We start from the raw sequence: 23,377 nt of genomic DNA, 5'->3' as shown, positions 1-23,377 counted from the left end.
ATTATTTTTGTCTGTAGTCTGCTGCACTATCTTTCTCCTTTGCCATATGTATTGTAGGTGGGATGTTTCCTGTTGTTACTATGTCTAGCTTTGCAGACTCAACTTTCAAACAGTTTATTTACTTCTCAAAGTGTGATCCTATAATTGTGCTTTGCTGTACCCAAGTCAGTTACTAGAATGTTCATCTAGTTTTCCTATTTAATATCCTTTTTTATAAAAATAAAAATCAAATCATTTAACTTGGTGTTTAAAGGATAATATCAAATTTAAAAATATAATGGAAACTAGGGTAAAATCATCTAACTTTCAATCATCTAACTTTCTCTATGTATTATTTTGCCAAGATCTTAACTATGATTGGGGTTCCTTTCTAATTTACTATGAACTCATTTCTAATCAGATATATTCAAGACTGACCCATACTAACAGTATTTCAAATTAAGTGACAGATCAAAATCATTCCAGGAAAAAAATGTGTCCTTAAATTTCCAACATCCCCTGTTTTTCTTTGGTCTAGCAACAAGCAGAGTAGAGTTTAGTAAATTTGAGATAATTAAAGGAAACCAACTTTGTTTACTAAGAAAATAAATAAATAAATAACACTCAAAAGTTTCCAGAGAGATCAGATTTAGGACTATGGCACCAACAAAACTGGCTTGCAAGGTCATAGTGGTGCCTTTAAATTTTTTTTTTTTTTTTGAGTTTGAACTTAGCAAAATTCAAACAGTCAGTAAATACAAAAGACAACCCAAAAGAAATTTAAATAAAATAAAGCATAAAAAGGTTTACAGGTATGATTCTTTGGATTATATTAATTATATTAAAGTGATCCAACTTTCTAGACATCTAGTCTCTCTTTAGATTCCTACTTTATTTCACATGGAAAGTCTAAATATACTAGAAAACAGGTGACCTACAACCCAGATATGCCATGTGCTATATGACCTTGGATAAGCCACCAACCCTTTCTGGGTCTCTATTTCTTTCTTTCTCTCTCTCTCTCTCTCTCTCTCTCTCTCTCTCTCACACACACACACACACACACACACACACTCACACAAATGGAAATTTACATTCCTTCATTATCATTACCTAGATATGTGGTAACAACTTATATTTCTATTCTTAATTCTTATATATCTCTTCATTAATAAACTGTTTGTAATATACATCACTCATACAAATATTTGTTTAGTATTGATCCTAACTGAAAAACTGTGAGCTCCATTGTCCTTGCCTTCTTATTTATTGCTAGCCTATAGCTAGTACTTAGTATTTGTAGAATGAGTAATTAAATAAACATTTACATTTATTTACACCATCATGAAAAACCCAAGACTGTGTCCTAAGGCCTGGGTCTTTCTTTTCTAATGGATATATAAAATGAATACATGTAAAACAACATTTTTTCCCCTGAGACAAATTCCTGCCTATGAAATTTTTACTATTCCCTGAGTCAGTATTTGATAGCTTCTTAGCTTATATTAGCCTTAATGTGAGTAATCTAAGTTTACAAACTGGGTTAATGGTGAACTGTGTACCTAATCAGCAAAATGAATACACAAAAATACCAAAAAAAGTGAAAAATAACATTTTGTAGACCCATTTACAACATTTAAACATTGTGTAATATGAAAAATAGCATTGTGCATCTGAAAAAAAATGATCTTTATGTGAAAATCTTCATGAATATTGGCAACTGACAGAGAGGAATACTAAACTAAGTTTTGTTTATTACTATTATTTGTGAGTATGTATTGTGCACATATATTGAATATGGAACCCGAGGTTTCTCACATGCCAGGACAGTGCTCTTTATCACTGAGCTCTATCCAAATTCTTGTTTGTTGTTGTTAAAGAGAATATTCATACTGTCTTTATGTCAAAAACTATTCCAAAGTAACAATGAACATTAATTATAATTTGAAACTAGATACTTTTCCATTACCTTTTTGTCTAAGCAATCATTTACAATTCTCTGTTAGACATGGTTCTCTTTGAGTCTTCTAACTGTCAGTATTTTTTTCTGGATCCCAAGGCAACCGTCACTTTTCTTAACTGATGAATTATAGATGCCATGCATATAAGAAAAAAAAAAGGCACCAATTAAAAATGTTCTTTAATGAATAATAAAAATATTGATACTGTTTACCATATAAGCCTGTGTTTTGCAGAACTTCATTCTATAATAATTCACTGTTTAAAACTTAGGATCACTGTTCACAGAAACAACTATTAATAATGAAAGCTTCGTTTTCTAGCTGGCTAAAAAACACACTGAATCCATAATATATAGTACTAGAGTACTGATAGCATGAGAAATAGAAAGGAGTTTTTGACCTAGTTCATCAAAGAGGGAGAAAAAGCCAGTTTATAGCTAAAAAAAGAAATTCAACCCTTAAATGTTCTAAGGGATAGCTAGCTCAACACTTGACTTTAATTAGACTAATCCCATTTAAAACAATTTTTTCATGCAATCTGAGTAAATCAAGTTAACTAAGGCAACACATCGCAAGCCAATGAAATTTTTGAAGAACAGAATGATATATCTTGAACATTTATTTTACCCACAAATAGGTTTGTTTGAATTTTCAATAAGGAGTAGAGTCAGTTTGGCTGAACACACTGTTAAATGTAATATTTATATTCTAATTTTAAACTTTCTATTCACTTTTCGAGTGTCATATTTTAAAGGTCCTAAACTTTCTGGATGCCTCAGTTTCTTTATGAAACAATGGAACATTTTTCATACTAGCTTCTTCAACGATAAGATTAAATTTGAAAATATTAAAAGAATTTGGCAAATACAAAATGCTATGTAAAAATCTGACACATGTTAGAAGAACTATGAATTAAACTGAATTTGTTTCATTCTACCAAGTGTAAAATTATGAGTTAAGACATGTACCAAAATATTCTAATCACTGTTTTCTAGAACTAAAAATTAAACTGAATTTGTTTCATTCTACCAAAAGTAAAATTATGAGTTAAGACATGTACCAAAATATTCTAATCACTGTTTTCTTTCTATGTTACATCTAACATATAAATAATATACATAAGCACTATAATAGTTAACACTTTAATGCTACTTAGCATGTGCCAGGCATTTCTAAAGTTAGTATACACATTTAAACTCATTAGCCAGGTGTAGTACTACACACCTGTAATCCCAGCCACTCTGGGGGTTGAAGAAGGAGGATCATAAATTCCAAGCCAATCTGAGCAACATAGCAAGACCTTCTTTTAATTCATCAGTACATACTCATTAACTAACCCTGAGATGGCCACAGTGATTTTGCTAATAAATCACATAGCTAGAAAGCAATGAAATAGGGATTTGAATCCAGATTGGCTCTGGTGTCCAAACTCTCAACTCTTGTATAATATTGCCAATTATTTTTTCAGGTTTCAGAATTTTATTTTTTAATCTTTTTATTTAATATAAAGAAATCAAGACCAGGAAAGTAAATAGATTTACATATTTGTTCACTTAATGATCATAATCACCAAAAGCAATGCTGTAAGCTATGTCTAGAATATTTACATTAACCAAGTAGGGCCATTTATTCTAATTTCACTACAATCTGAGTTCTATAACATTTATAGATGCCCATTTTATTAGCAAAAGGTAGGAGAGCATTAAGATGAAGATCAGGTCCTCAAGTGTAGGAGTTCAGAAAGCTTTTAAAATAGCTTTAAAATTAAAGTAATTTTATTTTGAAAAGGGGGGGAGAAAAAAATTCTTGCTGGGTGTGGTGGCACAAATCTGTAATCCCAGCAACACAAAAGGTTGAGGAAGGAGGATCACAAGTTCAAGGCCAGCCTCAGCAACTTAGTGAGGCCCTAAACAACTTAGTGAGAACCTTTCTCAAAAAAAAAAAAAAAAAAAAAAAGAGCTCAGAGGCAAAGCAACTCTGGGTTCCATTCACAGTACCAAAAATAAATAAATAAATAAATAAAATTTCAATAATCCAAATGCATAGTATAAATTCATAAAGAGTTTAAAATGTGATTATACTTACTACTAGAAACAGAGAAGGAAAACAAAAGGAAACCAACTTTTAGTGAATGGCTCCACAACATTGCTGAGACTTCCTATGTGTTCTAACATTTAATAGTCAAAACAACTCTGAGCTATGCATCACTATACTAATTTTACTGATAAAGAAACTGAAGTTCAAAAATCAGCAGTACACCAAAGGCTGTGTATTACAGTATTCAAGAAATGAAGCTATTGTTCAAACCAAGGAATGAATGTCTCTGAAAACTGTAAAAGTTGCCACCCAGTAATAAGAAGAGTATAAAGATTATTGTCGATTATCTATGGGCACTACGGTGAAAAGAATATAGAAATATACTACTAAATTCAGCATTTAACTTTAAGGATAAAATTCATTACCTTTCTTTCCTGAAGTAATTAGAATGCAATAACAGAAATTGATATTTATCTTACTTTTCCTTTATTCACAGACGTATTTGGATGGTATTTGTAAACAGTGAAATGATATGAAGATGAATTTTTGTGTGTTCCTCAGAATGTTTTTTGTTTGTTTGTTAAAAGAATCAGACATATGATAATGTATATAAACTGCTTAGCACGCTGAGTGGCACAAAGTACTTAATAAGTGTTAGTGATTTCTATTTGATATTCAGCAGAGTTAGTGCTGGTATCCCTTAAAATACAATATTTTTTAAGGGAACCCTATTTACTATTCTTTAACTTAACCATGGTTTCTAAATCTTAATAAATGAAGGGACCTTGGGGGGATGGGGAATCATACCTATTCACTTATCACAGAACTAGAGGCCTTTGGAATATACTGTGCTAGAAAGACAGTAAGAGGCTATAAAACTTAATGATCACAACAATTCTAGAATAATGCCAAAGTGTATCTTCACTTCTATTTAGGAGGAACATTGACGCCTTAGTATTATTAAATTTAATAAACTTCCTTTTCACACATTCTAAAAAATTCAAATATTAATGGTCTAAAAATCCTCAGTAGTCTGTTAGTGCATGAAAAACGAATCAATGATAGTGATAGTGATATTCTCTTCTTTAGAATGTTTTATAAGTAACTAAATAAGCACCAAATTCAATTCTGTGGTTCTTATTTTAAAATGTTAAACTGTTTTTAAAAGTGTGGTCTACCATATCTGACAAGGTCAGAAAATTAAGGTCAAGATTGCATCTTGACGGATGTTCAATCTTCAAATTGATGCACTGGTAGAATTCATCAACCAACACTAGTAAGATGTACCCCTCTATTCAATGAATGCTTGTATGTTTTCCCTCTTACAATTTAATACATCTTTGTGATCTTCAATCCTTAATAAAAGTGACTTAACCGACTCATTATTTTTTATAATGCCAGTCAGGTCATTTCTTCATTTCTAGTTATTGATTAGATTGTTAATTCCTTAATAAAGATAGAAACTAATGTCCAAGATGCTTAATAATTAAAAACAACATGAAATGAAGATAATTTACTGATAACTTTAGAAGTTAATGAAAATATGATTAAAAATTACATTTATTCATTTTTGAAAATATTACTTCAATATGTTCAAGGCTAACATCATGGGCTGAAATAGTTAATAGAACAGTAACTTATAACTTCTGACTCTATGAATTACTTGAAATATTAATGAAAATAAAGTTGATACTTATATTGTTATTATTTTTCTAGTCTCCTTAACAAAACATAGAAGAATTTATACAATATTTATATTGTAATAACTGACACAAAATATACTAGATTTATGTTATATCTTCTACTATACCTCTAACTTGATTGGCTCCAGGTATAACACTCTCCTACATCCAGGAGTTTGTTGAGGGTTCTCTCAAGTTGTCTAACTGACTGTCCCTTACCATCATTTGTTATGATCCCTCCAACATCAGCTTAGTACCCTTGAAGTAGGCTTTTTCGTTTTTTTCATTATTCACATCTTAGTCAAATACAACCAAGACATTCTCTTTTGAATATAGACAGACATCATTTTTAAATTCCTTTTCTTTCTTTTCTAGCTTCTACCTGATTATATTCAGGACACAATGTTATGTTCAACTAGTTTCTAACGTTATTTGTGTTAAAGATGTTTTTATGAGATGTGACACTGTAATCATGTTGATCAGATCTTTTTTTTTTTTTAACGGGAAAAAGCTTCACCAGGTTTAGAAAGAAATAAAAATTATCTCTCATAATATAACCCTTTATAACTAATAGTAAGCTTTTCCTGTTGAGCATAAAGAATATTAAATAAGTTTAAATGGTAACCCTAAGGATTCAGCAAAGTTTGGTCCTGCAGTTTGGCTTCTACTTAATTCCCCAGCATCACATTTTATCATATACCCTTTCTTATTATAAAATTCTGTCAGCTATGCTTATCTGTTTGATATTGGATACCAAGCTTCCTCTCTCATCAGGACTTTGTATGTAAAGTTGCTTCTTTTCAGGAAATTCTCTTCTCCATCTTGATCAAGTTAACTCATACTTCTTGAGATCTCAGCTAAGCAAACACTCCCTCAAAAGTTCTCTTGATCCCATTGGTTGAGCAAATTCCTTCTTAAAGCCAAAATATTAAATACCATTAACCATTCTACATCAATTGGAAAGTTTCAATTTTGCTTTTATTTGTTTGATTACTTAATTAATATCCCTTCCTGTTTCTATGGTATAAGTTCCAGAATACAATGACCCAAGTCTATTTTTGCTTACTATCCAAGTTGAGTACACAATAGGTATCAATACATATTTGTTGAAGAAAGATAAGGATGAGCAAACCACTCAATGATCCTATATAGTTTTAAAGGAAAATCTATTATGTGTATTCAGTTGAAATCATGATACTTGGTAGAGCTATTTAAATATGCAATTTTCTGAAGGGAAAATTTCAGTTCAATTGCTAGTGTTAAGAGTGACTGGGATAATTTATTTAACATGGCTACTTGGATAAAAGGTAAATTCAAAAGTTATATTCTTTTATTACTTCAGATTCTAAAGGACTTCCTAGTTATAATTGCAAGGAGATTTCCTCCTACCCCCATTTTACTGTTTCTTTTCTAACCTACATTCTGGCAAATAAAATCTTCAAAACATATATTTAAAGGTATACTATTTCTAACCACTTCCCTAATTTACCAGGTTATTCTGAATTATAATATTAGCTTTTAATAGTAAAAACAAGATCCCTCAACTCCTCATCCCATTGGAAGTTTTGTCTTTATCTGAAACAACTTCTTTTGTGGCAACCTAGAATCTCTCCTCTACCTAACTCATGTCTTCTCAAAATGCATGCACACTGTGATAAATTCTGGAGAATTCTAATTCCTTCTTTACTAAGCATATTTACCTACTCAGTTTGATGTTATTTTTATAAAGGTAACTAAAGTGTTTTTTAAGGATATGTTTCAGTCACTTAAAAAAATAAAAGTAGTTAGTTCTAAAACCTTCTGGTTTTTGTTCTATATTTAATTCAGTACCTAATATGGAAAATAGTACAGAAATGTTAAGTGACTACACCATTTATATTTTGAGTGAACATATAAAAATCTGGATCACTGATTAAAATAATGAAAGTTTATCTTAGGCCCATGGATTCTTTTTGTTGCTGTTATCATTGGTACTGGGGATAGAATCCAGAGGTGCTTTAAAAATGAGCTATATCCTTAGTCCTTTTTAGATTTTGAGACAGGGTCTTGATACATCACTGAGGATCTTAATAAGGTGCTGAGGCTGGCCTCAAACTTGTGATCCTCCTGCTTCACCCTCCTTAGTCAGGGGGATTAAAGATGTGCATCACAATGCTCTACTAAATGTATTCTCTCTTCTCTCAGCCAAAACTATCTATAACATTATAACTGACATCATTCACCAACCCCCAGCAGCACAATCTATATATTCCCAGGAAAATACTGAGAAACCGATTTTTTAGTAAGAACCAAATGTTTAAAATCAAGATTTATTATACACAATTTTTCTCTCTCCAATTGACTAAGCTTTTTACTGTTTTAGGTAAGATTAGGTCAGTGTGATAGACTTTAATCTGGATCAAGCTATGACAGTTATTAGCAAATACCAAATTTTTTCAAGGTATTCAAGGAATATATTCATATGATTATTTGGCTAGGAATGCAATTTTCCTGGGTTGTTTTCCTCTACCACGCCTTTTAATATATATGTTTACATTACAAAATCACAACCTGACTTTAAGCTTATTGTTGAAAATTAAAGCCAAGTAATGCTGAATTATACATTAGAGTTTTTTAGCCTTCCAACATCTGGCATATATATTTTATGTACACAAAAGATATAATTTGGTATATATCTTTCAGACCTTTATTTAATATATTTACATGGCATATACTTTATGCAAATATACTGCATATAGTATAAAATGTGTATTGTATATCTGTGCAAACATACATTTGTAAGTATTACAAACATAATATTCTCTTTGTAAATTTATTATTATTATTATTATAATTATTATTATTATTTACATTAATGGTCTCATACTCTGCAGGGAGAATAAGGCAAGAGCATCAGAAGTTTGAGGTCAGCCTCAGCAACTTAGCAAGGCCCTAAGTAACATAGTAAGACCCTGCTTTAAAATAAAAAAATGAATAGGGCTGGGGATGTAATTCAGTGTTAAAGTACCTCTGGGTTCAAGCCCTAGTACTAAAAAGAAAAAGAAAAGAAAACCACCCATGTATTTAATCTATAAATCTAAATTTTACATGGTTGTCTTAATTCTTATCTTTAGATACCATAATTAGCATTTCCTAATTTTCTAACTTATATTATTTCAAAATAAATGGATTGTTTCCTTTGGTGCCCAGCAAAGTGAGTCATGTAGATCTTTCCATTGTAGTATCTGTTAATTAAAACATTTTAGCAACTATTCATTCAATTTGATATCATTTTTTATCCTAAATGATATGTTGTTTATATACCTGTCATAAAAATAGACATCAATAAAGTATTTATATATACATAACGTCTACATAGCCATAGCGGTTGCACATGCCTGTAATCCCAGGAAATCAGGAGGCTAGGACAGGAGGATCACAAAGCTGGAGCCAGCCTCAGAAATTTAGTGAGGTACCAAGCAATTTGATGAGAAAGTGTCTCAAATAAAAAAATAAAAAGGACTGGAAATGTTACTCAGTGGCAAAACACCCTGGATTCAATCCCCATTACTAAAAATAAAAATAACAAATAATATTAATGTATATGTTTAGTCAATCAAGGTCTAAAGTAAAAGTAAAAATACAAGTAAAAAATAAAATTTAGTTTTATAAAAAAAGAAACCAATGTAGGGGCTTGGGATATAGCTCAGTTGGTAGAGTGCTTCCCTCACATGCACAAGGCCCTGGGTTCAATCCCTAGCACCACAAAAAAAAAAAAAAAAAAAAAAAAAAAAGAAAAAGAAAAAAAGAAACCAATGTATATATCAAATTTGTGTACTATATTGAAAAATTAAATACCCATACAATTGAGTCATTTTCGGATTAGCCTAGGAAAACGACAAAAGCAGAGAGGCAGCTGAAGAAATGTACTTAAAATATTCTTAATAACTTAAAAAAAAGACCTTTAAAACAGTTTATCAACATATTTAAAAACATAAAAACCAAAACGGCAAGAGCAGCAGCTTAGAAAAGCAATATTATATTAAATTAAAATCTGTGTTATGTGTACTTACACTCTTTTCAAACATACAAGGTAACTGGAGTAATATGACTAACAGTTTTATTTTCTAATTGGCAACATATTGCTATAGTTTTCAAAGGGGATTCAAATCAATTGAATAGGAAAGCAATGTCTAGACAATGTATTAATTTTAAGACAAGTAAACTAGACAATTGAAGCACTAATATAAGCTGTTAGGCTTCATTTTTATGAAAAGAAAAAATATTTTAAAGGAAAATCTATATTACTTCTAATGGAAAATAACCTTCACTTGACAATCCTAAAAGAATACATTATTAATACTTCATAAATGAAAAAAAAAATATTCTTAAAGAGTAGTAAGATTTAGGATATCTTATGGCCACATAAGATCATTACATATGATATTTTTAGCTGGTATGAGCTTTCTGATATATAATAAAGTGAACACTGTAGCTTTAATTGAAGTTTGAATGCTATAAACAGTTAGATATCTGGCTCTGGCCTGCATTCTAATACCATCAGCAGAACAGGGATGGGAAGCATAAACAAACCTTTTAACTAGATTATAGTCTAAAATGGCCAAGAAATCCTTCAGCACAAACTCTACAGTGATAAATGTGGAAAAAGGAATATGACTTTAGAATACTAGAAAAAAACCCTCTAGAACTATGACATGAAATTGATGCTATGTAAGTACATGAATATAACACAGTGAATTTCACCTTTATATATCTATAAAGTACCAATTAAAATAACAATAAATGAATAAATAAATAAAAGAAAAACCAGTAAAAAAGAGGTAGGAGAAAAGGGAAGAGTTGAGAGAAAAGAGGAAGAACTGGAGCAAACAATATTCCATTCTTGTACGATTATGTCAAAATGAACCTCACTTTTATGTACAAGTATAATGTCTTAATAAAAACATTTTTGAAAAAGCTCCTAATTTTTGTCATTACAGAAATATGTATTTGATTTTCTAAATATTTTGATGTCATTTAATATGAATGATAATGCACAGATTAATTAATGGCACATTAGTGGAGATTTCTGGACTGAAAGTGTATAAGAAATAATAGCTGTCACTATAAGAATAAACCTAAATAAAATTTACTAGTCATTCTTAAGAAACATTTTACATTTACTTCTAACTACTAAGATACATGAATTTATTAAAAAAAAAAAAAGGCAGCAAAAGAATGTAAGCTTTAACAGTAGCACCAAACTGAAAAATTCTATGTCATTGCTGCAATTTTGGTTGGTTGGCCAAAGAATGTAAGGCATCAAAGTACAAATATTTTTTGCCATTGTGAGAAAATCAATTGAGTTACATAATTCATTTCAGTCCTTTAAACAATACATTCTAACAATCTACTAAATGATACAGAATTTAATTACAAGTTCTCTAAGAAAAGGCTATATACATAAACTGAAAGAACTCAACCCAAAACTTGTCAAATTCAGCTTTGGCAGAAGAATAAGCTTTACAGCAGGTCAATAACAAAGAATCATTTATCCATCATATCCATCTACATAAGAAGGCATATCTTAATGCATGTTAAACCTAGATCTTGCCTTTTCTCTTTGAAGTTATTACACTAAGTTATTCCAATCTCTCAGTTGTTACATAATACAGAATAGCTTAAACAGAAATCCAGGTGTTAAAATCTTTACTTTCAACTGAATGACTTTTAGCTTATCTAAGAAAATTATTCAGGACCACAGACTTATTCCATTTCACTAATTATTTAGATTGTTTTTATAAGCCAGAACCATTTTAAGAAACTTTCCCTTCTGAGCTGTAATATACTATACAGAGTATTTCTTTGGCATTTAAAAACGTTTCCAAAACTCTGCAGGTCATAATGCACTGGCCTAAATCCCATATGATGATGAGTAAATACAAGTATATGGCTTGCAAGTATATTTACTTGGGATTGATGTGAAAATCACTTAAATAGTAAAATAGAAAAAAAAATTTGCTCTTTTTCTCTTATTAAAAGATGTAAAAATCTATTCTGATTAGGTGGATAAAAAGTACTTTACCTTAGTAGTTTTTTTACAGAACAAGCATAAAATAATTTAGGCATTCAGAGAATTCAAAAGTTGTCCATTCGCATACTAAAAATACTTCTGACTTTAAGTAGTACTAAAAAGAGAACATTAAACTTAGTCCTACATGTGTAATGTAATTATGAAAATGTTGTATGACAGAGTCCAGAAGGTAATGTGTATATACACACCAAAGCACTAGAAAGCAAAAACTTCCCTTTGTTTAGAGATGTTTCACTACCAAGACATTTGTGTAATTTTTATAGTAAATATACATTGTGTCACATATTGTTGGAAACTCCAAACTTAATGTAACAAAATGAAAAGATAATACCACAAAAGATAAAGCTCAGTATAAAGAAGGTCCAGGGCTGGGGTTGTGGCTAAGTGGCAGAGCACTTGCCTCACAAATGTGAGGCACTGGGTTCGATCCCCAGCACCAAATAAAGATAAACAAAGTTTAAAAAAAAAAAAAAAAAAGATCCAAATGTCATTTTTGCTAGGCAATGAAAAGAATGACTTCAAGTATATTTTGTGTTCCTTATAAAGAACTGGCATTTTTTGTTTTTCTAACCTTATACACTTTCATAAACTTATTAATAAGCTATCAGAGCCATGATTTTAGTAATGCTTTATTGAAGTATAGACTGACAAAAATTCTTTATCCTGAGTGTGTTTTGAATTAGAATGTGTCTGAAGTCTAATATAAATATTTTGGTGCTACAAAATGATAAAATGATGTTTGGTTAGTAATTAGTTTCCTCATTTGTAACCAGAATTAAGCAAAGTTCACAAGGAAAACTATAAGAAATGACAAAAATCGAATTAACAGTGCTGCACAGTGAAAATAAATGAAAGTTATGATTATTACTAAGATAGAAATTTAAGAATAAATATAAGCTGGACACGGTGATGCCTGCCTGTAATCCCAGCAGCTTGGGAGGCTGAGGCAGGAGCATCACGAGTTCAAAGCCAGTCTCAGCAACTTAGTGAGGCCCTAAGCAACTCAGTGAGACCCTGTCTCTAAATAAATTTTTTTTTTCTTTTTAAAAAGGGATGGGGGCATACATGGCTTAGTGGAAGATACCAGAATTTACCATTCAGGAGTCTATTTATCTTCTTGAGATGTGTACCAGCAGAGTTAAGTCCCTTGATTTTTTCCAATACTGAATCAACAATATTCTAAAACTACATTAAGGAAGGTGAAGTGAATGCAGTTTTTAACCTCTAATACTTTTCAGTCACATATGAAAGCTACAAAAGATACTGAGATAGGACGTTTTTGGCTTTGAAACTCCCTTATATTTCAGAAACTTCCAACTTTCTTAACTAGAGCTTTAGAAGCAAGATTAAATATAATAAGTGTTTTAGAATTAAAACTGGGAAGTTTCTCACAAAGATCTTGAAATAATATATCCAGCATATGCTAAAATTCTAAAACTAATAAAAAGTAGATATTAATCACTGGATAATAATGAAATCATATCGTTAGGTTTGCTTGAAATTTGGTAGAAATGTCTAAAAACTCAGAATGATATTACACAATGATTTCCTAATAAGCATGAAAGATATCCAGTTATAAGAGATGTAGATAGAAAAAAGTATTTGGGGAAAAAAATAAGTTTGGAGAATTTGAATATTTTGTCTATTTTTAGTAAGGAGAGGGAAATTAATGAAGTCATCTTCATTAATTTGGTCATCTTCAAAAAAATAATTATACTTAGCAATAAAAATCCAGCAATGGTTGTCACATACACTATTTTCATTGTGTTAAATGAATGAACTATAAACAGAATAGAAATCCGTAGAATACAGAATTAAGTGAAAAAAAATTTATCTTTTCTATATTAATAAAATACAGCAATATCCTTCTTAAACATGCATTATTCTACCTAACAATATTCATTTAGTTAATATAAAATTCATTTAGGTAAACCAAAGTAAATATATGACCAATACACTTGTGGAATACAATTAAGAAATCTCTTTACATTAAATTGCAGGGACCATTCTTGTTTGTTCACATGCCTAGCACAGTGCCTGACAGACAGCAGATGCTCCATAGATGTTTAATGAATAGCTAAGTACAATCTGTTTTGCACATACATTCAAAATCCAGACAAGTTTGCAAAGGTACATAAGTTGGACAAAGGCTTTCTGGCTGACTTCATGGGGTCCCATTGAAGACTAGGAGTAAATCTTCATATCCATAGAAAACTGGCAAGTTGATAATTGTCTGGGTAAGGACCAAAAAAACAAAGTCAGGGAAACATGTCACCTAAGTAACAGTTGCTTTATAGAGCTGGTAAAAGCGGCCTAATAATTCCGTCAACCTATTTGCACCATTCACTCAATGAAGTGAAGTTTAAATGCATCTTGAACATTTACATTTTTTATGTACAATTTTTTATCATTGCTTATTCAAAAATCAATCACGTTTGTTAAATTCTATTCTGTGTAATGATTAGAAGTGAATAGGATTTTAGTTATTATTAGGAGTACTACATCATCATTGGTGTTTAATTTGGCTGTTGATTTTAAAAAGTGAGAACCGCAGCAGAGATTTAAAAAAAAAAAAAAATTTTTCAAGAAAAAAGTTTTCATGGTAGTGAAAATTAGAGGGAGAAAGAGAAAAGGGAGGAAGGAAAAGGGAATCTCACAGTTGGAAGAAAAGAAATTCAACTTTGTCTAATTCTAAACCTAATAAAAGATTTATAACAAACAACCAGTAAGGTCTACTGTACACCAGGCATTGTGCTGAAAGTGAGGGACTAAGTTTAAATAACACAAAAATATTTTTATTTAAGTAGTTCTTTAAGGTAAGACTACCATGTAAACATTTACAATACGCTGTGAATTTTATTTCTTTTTATAAATATGAGTCATTAATACAAGAGTAGTAAATATGTTTCCTAATTGGAAGTTTAAGAAAAAACAGCATTAGAGAAAGCCAATATAATTCTCAAAAATATTAACAATCCACAACAAGTGAAGTTAGTATTTCTCAAAAAGATCAACAACAAAGAATTAATTATAATAGGACAAAGTTTTAACACTATTTACTATTCTCATAAAATATAAAATCTTAAGTGCTATATGTGGTCTTGTACATGACGGTTTCATTTCTGACAAAGAACAATGAGTAATTAGTACAGTAAGTGTTAAAGTTCTCTGTTCCCTGTACTGTGTCCACTCAAGGCATTAGAACCTTGGGCAAGTTCCTCAAGCTCTCTGAACTTCAGAGGTATGGAAAATGAAGCTGGATAAAATGACCTCCAAGATACCTTCTAGTTGAAACCTTACCATCCTAAAATATCAATAATTCTTAACACTTAAAAAATAAACCACAATAAAAGATTTCTAAGCATAAATCATTATCAAAAGTAGAGAAAATCTGGAGTCTTCCAACCTTAAAGGGTTAACCTGGCAGTGATAAAATAAGAAATACTTTCAAAGGAAACAGAAACAAAGTAAAGGTATTAATCAAGGACTGTCAATTTTTACTCAGCTGCCCACTGTGTGATGACTACCCCAATTACCTATACAATTCACTTTATTAAAATTGATTTCTTCAGTATGTTCTACTGTCTGTCTCCTATGTTAAGGTTGCTGAGGTTTTAACGTTAAGGACAAAAAAAATCTCAGGTGGACCTGGAATAGCAGTATAGATGTGTGGAGGAAAAACTTGAACTTGACACAAATTTCTACTTCAGTGCATCAATGACACCTCAGAGAAAGGCTAGGAAACTATTCAAATGTATAATAGCAATGAGAGAAATAAGACCATATTGCTTACTGCTACACAGCTCTTTTTTCCTTTTTATAATTTTTTTTGTTATTGTTATGTATAAACGTCTATTTTTGCACCCAGTTGGTAATTACAATTTTATAGAACAAGTTTCTACATATGTAATGCTTTTCAGTCACTAAAATACAAGTATATTATGTCTTGGCTTTACCAGCCAGAAAATAAGAAAGTATCATAATGTCTTCATAATATTTATGGCAAATATCCTTATAGGTTGATATTTCTTCAATCCTTTCTAGTTGATCAAATTGCTGTTTTCATATTGCCAATATGATCACAAAATTGCTGCTTTACAGAAGAATATTTTTTTGTTGACATAAATTATGGCAGAGATACCAATGCAGATAAAAAAAAAGGGGGGGGGGTGTGAATGTGTATGTATGTCGGGGAGAGAATGAGAAAGAGGGAAAGAGAAAGGGAATGTATGTGTGCATCCATCTTCAAGGAAAGGATAAAGAATGTATATAAAACAAAATACCACTCCTAATGTAAGACCTAGTGTAAGGCCTACATCAGGAACATACTTTCTAGCATTTGTGAAATAAAGCACTGAATGAAAGCTATTCACTATGAACATACCATGTGAAAATGGAGAATAGTGATTTTTATCAAGATTGTTGCTCTATAAATCTAAACCTGGAGTTACCTTTCAGTTTATATCTAACTATAATATACTAACTACAACTTTATTTTCTTTGATCCATGAAAACATATTTTAGACATTTATTTTCTTTCACATATAGTGAACAATTTGTTTCAGTACCCCAAGAGATGAAAAACTCATCTCAATTTACAACAGTAAATAAATAATTCAGTTAAAACTGAAAGTGGTACCAATCCGGCAAACTATTGATGGAGAGGTTTGGCCTTCCATGTAGCCAGAACAACATAAAGTTTTCAATAGGGATTACTTGTTCAGACAAGTTACAAGGATTAGAAAAATACTCAGTTAATTGTGAAATAGCTAATATTCTCATCCTATATGGAAAATAAATTCCAGAAACATATGTGGGTAAGACAATACCAGTGGCATGTAAACTTTAAGCATTTTGAGCTCTGCACTTTATAAACTCACATATGAAACAAACATTTAACAACAAAAAAAAGCAATAATGCAAGTCAAAATCTAACCAAAGGCCTCTAAACTAAAAATTTGAAAATTTCTATTCAACTCAGATCAAACGAGAAATGGAGAAAATAAACCCATAACGCAAAAACCAGTCAAGTCTTCCAACCCAAAAGTCAATATCCAAATCACATACAGGACCAAAAAGGGGAAAACACTCAGGTCTACAAATGGATAGGCAGTTCCAATACAATCCAGATCCCGACATTTTCCCACTCAGAAACAAATGCAGTAGAGCTTTTCCTGGGCAAAGAGAAAAAGCTCTCCAAATGAAATTTTTTTAAGTGACATCTAGAAAGTGTGCCTCTTTCTCTCTTTCCCTGGCGCCTCATTGGAGGAAGGAGGGGGGTTGTTTTTGTATTCTCCCCCACTAGAGCAAGGCACAATCAGATGTTAGCTGAAGAAGAGAAACCACTTTTGACAACAGCAAATAAAAATAAAAGTGCCCTTCCTCCCCTGACAGGATGGGCACCCCACCTCACACATCCCTCCTCACTCCGACCCCTCCTTCTCTCACCCCCCCTGAGCACCACCCCCTCCTCACCCCGGAGCTCCACTGCGTATGTGGTTTGGTGCTACTGTTGCCCCGGAGTGAAAGTCAGAGCCAGAGGAAGGCAATGAATCCCCCACAAACACACTTACCTTTCCTGCCCCCCACTTTTGAGTGCCTTCCCTGGAGCTGTGGAGGATGACACAAAGGGTAATAAAGGGGGGGAGTGAAGGAGGAGGAGGCGAAGGAGGAGGAGGAGAGCTGGGGAAGTGGCTGCTCCTGGGTGTAGTGAGATGTCTCCAGCCAGGGCCAAGCAGCAGTAGCAGCAGTAGCAACAGCAGCAGCCACAGCAGCAGCAGCAGCAACAGCAAAGGGTCTGTGTTGCTAAGAGGCTTTTGGTCTCTTTCTCTCCTCCTCTCACGGCCAAAGAGAAGGAGGGTGGAGGGGGCTCGGGAGGGAAGCGAGTGGAGGGGTGAGGGGGTAGGAGTCGTGGATGGAGGTTTTCGAAGAGGAAGAAACTCCTTCTCCTTCTCTCTCAGGCTCAATCCCCCTCTCAGGGCTCCGGGCTGGAGGGTGGGGGAAGGAACTCAGCCGCCTTCCCCCCACCCCCCTCAATTCAAGGTTGAAGTGGGGTAAAATTAGTGTCCTGTCCCTTTAAAAATAGAAATAAAAGGTGCCCCCCCTCTGCCACTGCCTCTCTCTTCATCATCAGCTGCTGCTGCTGCTGGGGTCTCTCTGCTTGGGGGGGGAGGGGGGGTTCGGGTAGAAGAGACGGGAGGCACTCACTGCGCATGCCCCTCTCTGACGGGAGGCTGGTTGGTTGAAGGGAGGAGGAGGGGGAGGGGAGGAAATGAGATGTTTTCCCAGAAAGCTCCGAGGCACTCGCGACCCGGAAGACATTGTAGCGGGGGGTAGAGGGGCGGGGGCGGGGAGTAGGAGGAAGTCGGTACTCTTTAACATTCCCATCTCCCTCCTCCCTCCGAAGGGAGAGTGGAGGAACGGAAGTGGGCGTGGACGGAGGCGAAAGGAGGTCACGTGTTTGAGTGGGAGGCGGGTCGAGGAGCCAGAGGCGATAAGCGCGCAGGGCATGCTGGTAGTGGTTGGTTGTGTACTGCTGGCAGCAGCAGGTGAAGTCTAGGCGAGGTGGCGGCGGGACGAGCTTGGGAAACGAATTCAGTAGTCGCTGGATTTCGGCATTGCGCTGATAAAGCCAAGCTAGCAGCGAGAGGTAATGTCTATCAGACTGGCCTCACAATGAAGGTCAGGCACGCCAGCGGCCAAAGAAGAATCGAAAGTGGTAGGGTGGAAAGCTGCAGCGAATATTGGGAAGGGGCAGGCTTTTCTAGGCCGGGCAGGCCAGAGCGAAGCGGGATCTGTCTGTCTCCTAGCCTCCCCATGAGCCTGTCGACGCATCCTGACTAATGCAGGAAGTGCTGAGGATACTGCCTCAGCAGGGGATTGTAGGTGAGGTGCATCGTGGGTTGGATGTTAAGAGAGCAGTGAGATATGTGGGACCTTGGCTGCGAACTCTTAAATAAACTTTTTCCTCAGAGCTGGCGACGTATTTGGGGAATTAGAAGCCACGTGTGTGAATTTTGACCAGCTGCATCGGTAGCATTACTTATGTTGGATGTTGTGCCCTTCGCTCCTTACCTTGCAACCTTCTCTGGAATTTTGGAGTGACTTTGACACAGGATCAGGCAGGGGATGCTTGAGTGGAATTTCCCTCCCGTTGTGCCTGTTCTTAAGAGAGTTATGTGTGGGATTGTGTGTTCCTTGATGTTGAGTTTTATAACTGGTAAAGAGAGAAGGGATATCATTAAAATTTTCCCTTCCAGTGTAGATGGGAAATTTTTCAAATAGGTGCCTCGTCTTTTCTAGAGAAACAGCGATGTCTTTGTGTGTGTGTGTGTATGTATATGCATTTCATACAATCTTTATTGAAAACATTTTCATTTTCCAGCTATAATTTTTCGTAAAGATATTTTGAAGGATCATTATTTAGGTATTCCCTTTTTAAACAGAAAATAAACCTCATGTTTAATGTGTTAATGTTATTTATTCTATGGTATGGATTCTTTTACCTATCATTTAAACTTACTGTTTTTCTATGGTATACTTCCCAAAAGTTTTGTTAGTGGACCCTATTTATCCATCATGCCTAGTGCTTATTACTCTCTGTGTGTTCAGTAATTATGTCAGATGGGATCAAAACTAAGATGTTTCTTTACTGGAAAACCTAATTGTTTACCATGTTGTAATAGATTATATAGCAAGATAATTAATGTGCCTTTTATTTTTGTAGAAACTAAATCTTTGGGAAAGAAATCATATGTAGTATAATAAATAATAAAGTAAACTCTAACCACTCCCCACTTTCAGAACTGGAACATCTTTGGAGCTGAAAGTATCCCAGTGCACACAGTCATGATCATTCCCCCACGTCACTGATTTTTTTTTTTTTTTTGGTTTTTATTTTTGTTTTTGAGCCACTTAAACCTCTTTATTAGTTTACTTAGCTCAGGTATTTTTTTTATAGCATCAGAAACAGACTACAACAGAGGCTGGAAGAGTTTTCAGGGACAGCTGAGAAATATGGACATTAAAAATGATTCTAGTGATCTCAGACAGAAATGAAGAACATAATGCTAGAAACTAGAGAAAATATGACCCTTGGCATACAGTGGCAAAGGACTTGGTTGAATTGTATTTGTGTTCTAGCATTTGTGGTTGAAAAAACTTGCAAGGGATGAAATTGGATAGTTAGCTGGGATTACTATGCAAAGTATTGAAAGGGCACCTTGCTTCCTCCTGATAACTTAGGGTAAAATGCAAAAAGAGAATGAAGTAAAAAAAGAAGTCCAAGTCCTTGATTTTAACATCCTGATTTTTATGGTAATTACCTACTGGTTTTAATATTTTTAAACTACCTGTGTCAGCATTCCTAAACACTGTAGATTAGCTTGTAAAGGAATTGCATATTATGTATCTTCTATTATTGTTTTTTTGTTCATGTTGCTAAGATTTGACCCTGATAGTATGCTTAGCAGTTCATATATTTTCACTGTGGTATAGTTATAGTATATTTATTAAAATAAGCCACAAATAATTTAATTGTTCTAACATTAAAGGACATTTGGATTGTGCTCAGTTGTTGGTAATCATGAGCAATGTCACAGTGTGTATTCATATACATGTATTCTTATACACATTACCTTGTATTTTTGTAGATTATTTATGTTTATCATCAACTTCTAGATTATGCTAGTCTTTTCCACAATGGATAAACCAATTTATATTTCCACAGAAGTGTATGGTATATATCTTTTATTTCTGCAATATTATTCGTAATTTTTGTATTTCATCAAGCTGATAAATGTACTTTTAGTTTCTGTTCTAATTTACATTGTATTTATTATATTATAATATAACCTCCTGATCACCAAGCAGGTTGAACCTTTTTTTTTTCTTACAAACATAACAATAGTGGAGTGCATTACATTCATAGTTATCCATTCACAGCACAATTTTTCATAACTCTGTATATAGAGTATGTTCCCACAAATTATGCCATTATACATGAGTTCTCTTATTTTTTTTTTTGCATTACAATTCTTAATACACCTTTATACCACAATTTTTATATCTCTGTATATAAAGGTATGTTGACACAAATTCACATCTTCATACTTGTATTTTGTATAATGATGACTGTCTGCTTCCACTGTCCTTGCTATTCCCATTCCCCTCCCTTTCCCCCTACTCCTGTTCCCTATCTAGAGATAATTTTCCACTCATGCTCTCCCTCCCTAGCCCACTTTGAGTCACCCCCCTAATATCAGAGAAAACATTCGGCATTTGTTTGGGGGGGATTGGCTAACTTCACTTAGCATAATCTTCTCTAATGCCATCCATTTCCCTGCAAATGCCATGATCTTATTCTTTTTTAGTGCTGAGTAATATTCCATTGTGTATAAATGCCATTCCATTCATCCACTGAAGGACATCTAGGTTGGCTCCAAAGTTTAGCTATTGTGAATTGTGCTGCTATAAACATAGATGTGGCTGTGTCCCTGTAGTATGCTGTTTTTAGGTCCTTTGGGTATAGTCTGAGAAGAGGAATAGCTGGGTCAAATGGTGGTTCCATTCCCAGCTTTCCAAGGAATTTCCATTCTGCTTTCCAAATTGGCTGCTCTTTATATACCCTAGAGATTAGAGCTCTATCTGATGTGTGAGGGGTAGAAATTTGTTCTCAGGATGTAGGCTTCCTGTTCACCTCACAGATTATTTCTTTTGCTGAGAAAAAACTTTTTAGTTTGAATCCATCCCATTTGTTGATTCTTGGTTTTAATTCTTGCGCTATAGGCATCTTATTAAGGAAGTTGGGGCCTAGCCCCACTTGATAAAGATTAGGGCCTACTTTTTCTTCTATTAGATGCAGAGTCTCTGGTTTAATTCCTAGATCCTTGATCCATTTTGAGTTAACTTTTGTGCATGGTGAGAGATAGGGATTCAGTTTCATTTTTTTCAAAAATGTATTAGCTATTTGGATTTCTTCTTTCTGAATTGTCTTTGAATCATCTAATTCTTTTGTGCAGTTTTTCTGTTTGGTTGTTTTTTTTACTGAAAATTTGTAGCAATGTGGCAAATATGTTCTCTGCTGTTAGCCTAACACTTCCTAGATGATAATTTCGTCTACATTTAATTCCTCACTGACTTACATGGAATAATGGTTGTTACTTGAATTTTACATGTTACTTTAACTCTTTCAAACAAGTTCTCTACCTGCGTTCTGCATATTCAACTAGTAGCTGAATATGACTTTTGAGCACTTGAAATGTGTCTGGTGTGACTGAGATACTGAATTTTTATTTTCATGTAGTATTATATTTGAAAACTGATACTTTTCTGAGTTATTACAAAACCTCTGTTTGGAAAGACTTGGATACATAAATTTGCTTCTCGGATGAAAATTTTATAAAAATATGGGTCAAATACTTTTATTATGACAATTTAGCATATGAAATTGTGGTGTTCTGTACATTTAAAATGAACAGGTGATTTGGAAAACAGTATGAAAACAGAATGTTTATACCTCAACTTTTTGTTATGATTCTATGTTGAAATTATGATCAGTATTACCTTGTTTTGCTTTTTTAAATGTTGGTACTAGAAAATTTTCAATTATTTATATGATTGATATTGTATTTCTTTTGGATAGCAATGCTCTCAACCATCTATATTGAATTATATATTCCTATGTGTTTCCCACTTCTCTTTTTTCTTAATATACTCCTGCATTTCTGAGTCTTCTTTGGAGATCTTTTTACTTTTATTTGAGTAGTCTTTAGAAATTCCTTAATGCACACACCCTATTGACCATTTCTCTTAATTTTTTGGTTACCTTAGAATGTCTTCATTTTATCTTGATTATCTTGAATATTTGAGGGATAGTAAATTGTCTGATGTGTGGTTGTTTTTCATCAGGTTGATGATAACATTCCACTGTTTCTTTCTTCCATTATTAATTTTAAGAAGTAAGCTGTCAATCTAATTCTCAGTGAGTGCTTTGAAGAGAATCTCTCTTTTAAATTCTTTTCTTTGTCAGAGTTTGTTTTTGCTATTTCACTGTGATGTTTCTGTGTGGAATTCTTTGTCCTGCTTTGGTTTCATTGAGATTCTTGAATCAGTGCATCAGTGTCTTTAAAAAATAGTGCCTGTGTTCATTCTCAGTACTTCTGGAGAACTGCTAAAAATTGGAATTTTGGCTTTTATTGGCATAGTATTCACAGTTAATTTGTTTTCTATGACAGATAATTTCACTTTTTAATTTTTTTATGACTCTGTTTCTGCTGGCTCTCCTTTTTTTCTTATATACCTTTGTGCTAGTAATTCTTGAAAAATTATAGGTATATGAGTTCTGAGATAATGGTATCTTTCTGAAGAAAGCATATTTTTCTAGGAAAGATACACAGTGTTGCTGCCAGTTACAAATCATTTTTTTTCATATTCAAGTCTTAAAAGTCTTCCTGTTATATATTTGATATTAGGATTTCAAATTTGCATTATTTCACTTCAAATTTGCCTTGATCTTGACAATGCTCCTTTTAATGTCTCAACTTAAATTGGATAAAGGCTCATCTGAATATTCAACTTTGGTGGGCCTTGTTCCTTTACATAGTCTAATAAAGCCTTAAGTGAATCAGCTTTGCTTCCCAGCCTTT

General features: G+C 33.2%; 2 protein-coding genes across 2 annotated transcripts in view; one reads left to right on the top strand and one right to left on the bottom strand.

Moving 5' to 3' along the window:
* The window catches only part of Mbd5 (methyl-CpG binding domain protein 5), a 402,700-nt gene extending 384,805 nt beyond the window's left edge, over nt 1-17,895 (bottom strand). Inside the window, exons 1-3 of the mRNA XM_077802477.1 lie at nt 17,306-17,895; nt 13,836-13,965; nt 1,949-2,058 (exon numbers count right to left, since the gene is read on the bottom strand). The gene's annotated coding sequence lies outside the window, so the exon portion shown is untranslated. The remainder of the gene's footprint in view (nt 1-1,948; nt 2,059-13,835; nt 13,966-17,305) is intronic.
* Nucleotides 17,896-18,250: 355 nt separating this feature from the next.
* Nucleotides 18,251-23,377, top strand: part of Orc4 (origin recognition complex subunit 4) — a 62,636-nt gene continuing 57,509 nt past the window's right edge. Inside the window, exon 1 of the mRNA XM_026388497.2 lies at nt 18,251-18,381. The gene's annotated coding sequence lies outside the window, so the exon portion shown is untranslated. The remainder of the gene's footprint in view (nt 18,382-23,377) is intronic.

This window comes from Urocitellus parryii, chromosome 1 (assembly GCF_045843805.1).
Source record: "Urocitellus parryii isolate mUroPar1 chromosome 1, mUroPar1.hap1, whole genome shotgun sequence".
NCBI lineage: Eukaryota > Metazoa > Chordata > Mammalia > Rodentia > Sciuridae > Urocitellus > Urocitellus parryii.
The sequence above is the reverse complement of the archived record's forward strand: the minus strand, read 5'-3'. Positions and strand labels throughout refer to the sequence as shown.